Source organism: Schistocerca gregaria, unplaced genomic scaffold (genome assembly GCF_023897955.1).
Source record: "Schistocerca gregaria isolate iqSchGreg1 unplaced genomic scaffold, iqSchGreg1.2 ptg000301l, whole genome shotgun sequence".
Classification (NCBI taxonomy): domain Eukaryota; kingdom Metazoa; phylum Arthropoda; class Insecta; order Orthoptera; family Acrididae; genus Schistocerca; species Schistocerca gregaria.
Genome location: NW_026061785.1, coordinates 109,400 through 116,571, shown reverse-complemented (window position 1 = coordinate 116,571; position 7,172 = coordinate 109,400).

Genomic DNA, 7,172 nt, shown 5'->3' with positions numbered 1-7,172 from the left:
ATTAAAAATTTTGATTCCTTGATTACATACATGTTTCTGACTTTGGGTCCTTATTACAGCCTGTAAGTGGAGATTTTTACATTGCCGTGTATGGTAACCTGTATTGGTTTTTCATTTTGTCGCGATTTTGTTTGATCACCGACAGACATTTCAGAATGTATAATGATGGAATTGCAAAAATTTCCAATGCTTTAAAAAGGGGCCTACAACGTGTTTGATGTGGGCTCTGGGTCATTATCTGAATAGGGTGTTATTGTAATTTGAAAATCTCATTTAAACAACAATTTGTTTTTCCTCAAGGATACTATCCCATAGGCCTCAATTGACTGGAAATAGCCAAAATATACTAATCTGGTACAGTCATTACTACAAACTCTTGAAATTATTCCAAGTACAAAACATGCTGAATTGGGTTTTAGTGCTAAGCTCACCACATGGTCCTTCCAGTTTATCTTCTCATCAATGTGCATACCCAGGAATTTTGCTCACTGAACTCTTTCAAGTTGTTTCCCTCCATAGTGAGATGTAGGTCGTCATGTTCACTTATTCTTACATATTGCACATAATTAGTTTTTTTTTTTTTTTTTTTTTTGCATTCAGTGTTAGCTTGTTTGCACCGAGCCATTTTTGTGTATCTTGTAGGACATGGTCCACAATAGTGTGCAATGACTGCTTCATAAAACAAACAATTAAACTAGTATCTTCAGCAAAACAACTTGATTCTAGCTTTTCTCTCTGGCACATGAATATAATTAATGTAAATGGGGAACAGCAAGGGGCCTAATACACTTCTTTTGGTGCTGTAATTCCAACCACCGTCATCCTCTTTTCCAGATACTACTCAAGCCACTTTTTGTTCCGGTCCTCTGATACCTATAGCTTCAAGCTTTTCCAAAAGTATGCTGTGGTCAACAGTGTCAAAGGCTTTTGACAGCTCTAGATTTATCCTGACAACACTTTTTCCCTCTCCCAATTTACTAATTATTTCTTTTGGGTTTTTTCCAGTAAAGCTGTTTCGGTACTACTCCCAGCTAGAAATCCATGCTGATTACTGTTTATCAGATTCCATAATTAAGATAATGTGTCACTCTATATTTGATTAGTATCGCCAAAACCTTAGAGAAAGTTGGGAGAAGTGAGACAGGTCTGCAGTTTTCTGTTTCAAGATCATCACTCTTTTTCAACAGGGGAACGAATTTAGAAATTTTCGTTTCTGTGGAAAAAACTTGCATATTTTTTGACAAAATACAGTTGATATGCTACACTGGGTTTTTTCTTTATTGTGTAGATACACGGTCTGGTCCATAATATTAATGTGACCACTGCCTGCAATCAAAATCGGCATGCTGTAATCACTCACAGACAACACCACTAGCAGTGAAGGGTATACAAAGCATGTTGGGAGCCAGAGAAAATAGTGCAGTTGTCACTGTAAGGAGGAGACAAAATGTGCACTGTCATTGGCTTTTGGGGAAAGGGTGGAAGCATTTGGGAATGAGTAAGTCTGTAAACTGTTTGCATGTCAGTGTGGTTAAAGTATACTGTGCTCAGCAAAATTGCGCTATTCAGAATTGGTGCCGAGGATACTGTGGTGTAGTCGTGGGCCACAGATGACAGGGGTGAATGTCAGCTGCAGAGGCGTGCATCTGTTAAACAACTGACCACCCAAATGAACTGAGAGGCATTTCAAATGACAGATGGCTATTGGAATGCACATTGTTAAATGTCTGAAAGCAAAACACACTGCAACAACTGTCAGAATGGGGCACAACAGGGGAGGGAGTCTGTGGCATTCCCTGGGTGGTGATGATATTCTGGGAGGCACAAAGGATCAACAGATGTATCCGTCTGTGCTCGAGGGCCGTGTCCACCCGTACACACAGTTTGTTTTTATTCAGCATAGTGACATTTACCAGCAGTACAATGCAACACAGCTCGCAGTGTACATGTGTGGTTCAAACAGCAACAGGACGAGTTTATTACATGCCTCAAACCACCAAAGTCCTCGGATTTAAACCAACTGAGAATCTGTGGGAACCCCCCTGCCAGGGTGTATTGTCTGTGGATCCTCACATGAGAAACCTAGAACACCTGGACTTGGCAATGAAATAGTAATGGCTCCACACCCCTGTTAATACAGAACCTCACAGCCACGTGGGGGAGCCCAGTTTGATACGGGATTTTTGTGTCCTTGGAAAGTGGGCATTGTGTTGTTCTTGTCATCAACAAGCATGTCTCAAAAGCAGCATAAAATGAAAAGAATTGCAGTAGGCAACTGATCGAGCCTGGATGGGGTCTGCCAGTCATTAATGCCATATGATCATTTCCATGAATCTCTTCCTGCATGTCTCGCAATGGTGTGCACTGCAAAAAGAGGTTATTCGAGGTCTTGACAGGTAGTCACATTAACGTGTCTGGACAGTGTATTTTCAGAAGAAATGAAGGTAACAAACTAAATAAATCATAATTACATTATTACTTTGCAGTGAGCCACAGGAGACCAAGGTCCATTGTACCAAAATACTCATAAAACATCTTTGAACCACCACCTGAATTTTATCAGTGGAGTTCATCTCTCCCTTTATGTAGGAGAAAGTAAAAAACCTCCATAGACAATTTCAGAGGAGCCTCATATCTGATAGTACACAGATAAGATATCTTTTCGGTTGCTACTTTGGACTTGTGATCACTGTATGTTTCTGAGGAAAGGCCATAATGTTCAGACTTTGGTGACCAAGGTAGACAAAAGCTTTTAAATTTTGAAATAGTATCTTTGTTTGTTTATAGCCCAACACATTTAGCATATTCAGTCACTGTTCCTCTTTGGTACGTTTCCCTTTCTAATGCTCTAGGTGGAATGAAGTGGTCATATGGACATTGATACCTGGGAGTCACTTGCTGGGTAAGTTTGGCTGACAAGTAGCAGGTCTTTTCTGTTGACACCACGGTGGGTGACTTTCATGCTGGCGATGATGAATCAATAATAAGGACAACATATCATCCACTCCCTGAGCAGAGAGAAGGTGCGACATGACTGGAAATGAACTGCATGGCAGTCAGATATGCTGACCACTCAGTGAAGTGGGTCGATAGATGCTACTCAACGTTATTTGCCTCCCTTCATCACATATTTTATAATGTGCCTTTTACATGCTCTTTCCTCAACCCTCCTCGTATGGGATTATTCTCTCCCAAATGCTTGTCTACAAGGAATGTTGTACCACACAATGTGGCCACATTAAGATCCTAACTCGTAGTTAGTCATCGAGATGAACATTGTAAGTTGCCATTGACAGTCAGTCTCAAACACAACAGGAATCACTGCAGACCCATGTCTACTAGTTTTCAACCAAATATTGTGATGCCAAGTTGCATGCAGTGGGACCGTTGCAGAAGACTATTGAGGCATAAAAATGTATATGTTGTCAGTGGAGCAAACACCACATAAACTGGACAGCAGGTGACTTGAAATGTGTGGTGGTTTAGCCTCTTTCTGAGAACATATCAAGGGCTCTGACAGCACAATAAGGTTTTTAACCTGCAATGGGCAGAGGATATACAGAGTGTCTCAAAAGTTACAGAACACTTATGTTGTGTAACAGCATGCAAACAAATTAGACCTAAGGTATTGTCACAAAGTTTTATGCAGTTTAATCAATTTCATCATGTGGGCACAATTTCCAGTCTGTTATCAGGATCGATCCACATTCAGCACATTATATCTGCATCACCTGTGGCAAGGACAGAAATGATTTTGTTCATTAAATTTTTGATGTGGTTGACAGCTGCTTGTTAGAATCTGTCCTTGGTATGTGCTCACAGAAACAAGCCCACGTTTCTAATGCCTGTTGGCCTAGAACACCAGGGAATAGGACCACCCCTGCCATTTCAGCATACCTCGTAACACCTGGTCCGCAACATCTGCCACAGTGCACCATATTGCTGGAAAAAGACTGTGTCTCGGGAGTCAGCCAGTCATAGTAACAGCCTGAGCATATCAAGGTAAGAGGTTTTTTTTCTGAGGATAAAATGGTCCCAGAATACCATCAACCACCAAACAACAGAACACATTCCCTGCCATGTACCTCTTCCATCACAGTATGTGGATTGGTAACATATCATTATCTTCTCACTGGATATGTATATACTCTGAATTGCCAACAAAACTGGCTTAGGCATGCGTATTCAAATACAGGGATTTGTAAACATACAGATTATGGCACTGCAGTCGGCAATGCCTATATAAGACAACATTTTTCTGGCACAGATGCTAGATTGCTTAGTGCTGCTACAATGGCAGCTTATCAAGATTTACGTGAATTTGAATGTGGTGTTATAATTGGCATATGAGCAATGGGACAAAGCATCTCCAACGTAAGAATGAAGTGGTTATTTTCATGAGCATTCAGTGAATATCCGGAATCTAGTAAAACATAAGATCTCCGACATCGTTGCAGCCGAAGAAAGATCCTGCAAAACCAGGACCAACAACTGAAGAGAATCATTCAAAGTGACAGAAGTGCAACCCTTCTGCATATTTCAATGCTGGGCCATGGACAAGTGTCAGAGTGTGAACCATCACCGATATGAACTTTTGTAGCGGAAGGTCCACTTGTGTACCCTTGATGACTGAACGACACAAAGCTTTATGCCTCACCTGGGTCCATCAACACCGATATTTGACTGTTGATGAGTGGAAATGCATTGCCTGGTCGGACAAGTCTCATTTCAAACTGTGTCGTGCAGTTGGACACGTACAGGCATGGAGACAACCTCTTGAATCTATGGACACTGCATGTCAGTAGGGGACAGTTGTAGCTGGTGGAGGCTCTGTAATGATGTAGGAGGCATGCAGTTGGAGTATATGGCTAGGTATGACCCTGAAAGGTGACACATACATAAGCATCCTGTCCATTGGGAATTCTGATGGACTCGGTCAATTCCAGCAGGACAATGATACAGTTGGCAGGTCCAGAATTGCTACAAAGTGGTTCCTGGAACACTCTTCTAAATTTAAACACTTCCACTGGCCACTAAATTCCCCAGATTTGAACATTGAGCTTATCTGGTATGATTTGCAATGTGCTGCTCAGAAAAGATACTCACATAGCCCTCTATGCAGCATTCACAGTGTCAATTCCTTCCATCACTACTTCAGACAATAGTCATGCCCATGAGGCACAATTGATTACTAAACTTAGCCAGCACTGTACAACTGATGCGTGTTATGAAGATATAACATACTTTGCTCAGAGACAATAAAAGTGTGTGGGTAAATACTTTTATCAAAACTGAACATGAATGCCCAAAAATAGAGTTAAGTTCCAATATTTGCAGCTCTTGCTATGTAGATGAAGTTTACTTTTAAAAACAAGAGTAGAAGGCTTAGATATATCATGCAAGATTATTTATAGTGATATTAATGTAGGTAAGATGTAAAGAGAGATAGGGGGGCAGGTTTTTTTTTAATTTAATTATTTTTGAAATGGAAAGTCTTCATAGTTGTGAAGGCAAGATTTGTCATTGAGCAAGTAGACTGGTGCTGTATCTCTGTTGAAAGATATTTCAGTTCCTTCAAGAAAGTCAGATTTCTTGCCTGGTTCTTTTCTACACTGATTGCCACAATTCTTGCCCAGTAACTCATTCTGCAAAGTTGGATTTGTTCTGGATGTTAGGACAGAGTGCATCCCTGTGCTTCTAGTAGTTTGGACATACCTGTCTTGTGATATTCTTGCTTAGTGCTTTCAGTATTGTGTTGCTTGTGAAGAAGCTTATTTTTATGTCATACAACTTGAAGAGGTTGGCATGAAATCTTCCTTGAGGAAGGTCAGCTTATTACAAAGATGGTCTTTCTGTTTGTGGGTGGTTGGTTTAATTTATGCATTACAGCGGGAATGTATTCATAACTGGAGGCAGCTGATTTTACAATTTGTGTTTCTTTTTATCTTTCACTTGTATCCATTGGATCTTTATGCATGTGATTAAACATTCTTCTGAAGAACACATTTTTATATTGATATGGATGGTAACCCTGGTAATTGTAGAATTTTATATAAAAAGTTTTGTTAATGTTTCATTCCTACAGTGACATGAAGTGAATTGAATTTTGTGGTGTAATTTATTAATTTCTTCAGCTAGATTTTCCATTTCCTTTGGTTGTTCTGTTGAAAATAACGAAATGAGAGTGTCGCAATTTTCTGTATTCTCAATGAATAAACTTATTCTAGGTCCCTACAGCTGTTGTGTGATAATCTAGTGTAAATTCCTGCAGATAAGAAAGGGATTTTGAACTCATGTCCATATAGTTTCCATAAGCTGCACTCATATGCGATACTTATAGAAATGATTCTGGTTGTTATTGAGTACAGTGGTTCTACCTGACAGCAGTTTCTAGTGATTTAATGCATTTGCTGTCCCAATAGTAATTTTTGCCACACTGTGTGTGTTTCAGGACCTGCCAAGAATAACACTGCTGCCTTCCGACAGTTCTCTCAAAACCCGGTGATGTAAGCACGGGCATTAGAATCTCACAGCAAGACCACTAACAAGGTTTTGCCCCCTGCTGAACACCAAACCCACAGACAGTCTGGTTTTCTTTTTGTGAAAGTGAAAATTGAACCATTGTGGGTGCTATGATTGTCAGTTTCCATTAACATGACACAAGCAGAGTGGCAGGTATTATAAAAAATGGTGCCTTATCTTGGCTAACTTCTTTGATTTGTTAAGCACTGCCCTAAAAACAGCAGAATGCCAAAGTTATGAGATATTTTGCTTGATATCATTACAGCCCACTATAAACTAGAGATTGCTTCTCCCAAGTGATCAAAATGTGGTCCATAAAGAAACTTTGTTATTCCAGTAGGCAGCGGGTCATTGATGTTTAGTATGCTTGAGAGCTGTTCTTTGTTCACACAGTGTTACTCATGAAAAATGACATCTTAGGCATGTATTGACCTAACCAATGACAACTGGCTTTGGCGAAACTTATTACTAGTCAATACCTGTTATGTGTTCAGATAATAAATTTACACATTTGTCTATCTGGCATAGCAGTTCACAATATTTTTCCCTTTCTTCTGTGGTGGTTTGTTCTCTCACACCCCTAGTCAAGAGGACCAACTGTCATCGTCTTAAATAGTCCTTGATTGGCATACATAATCCTTCCTAGTGTC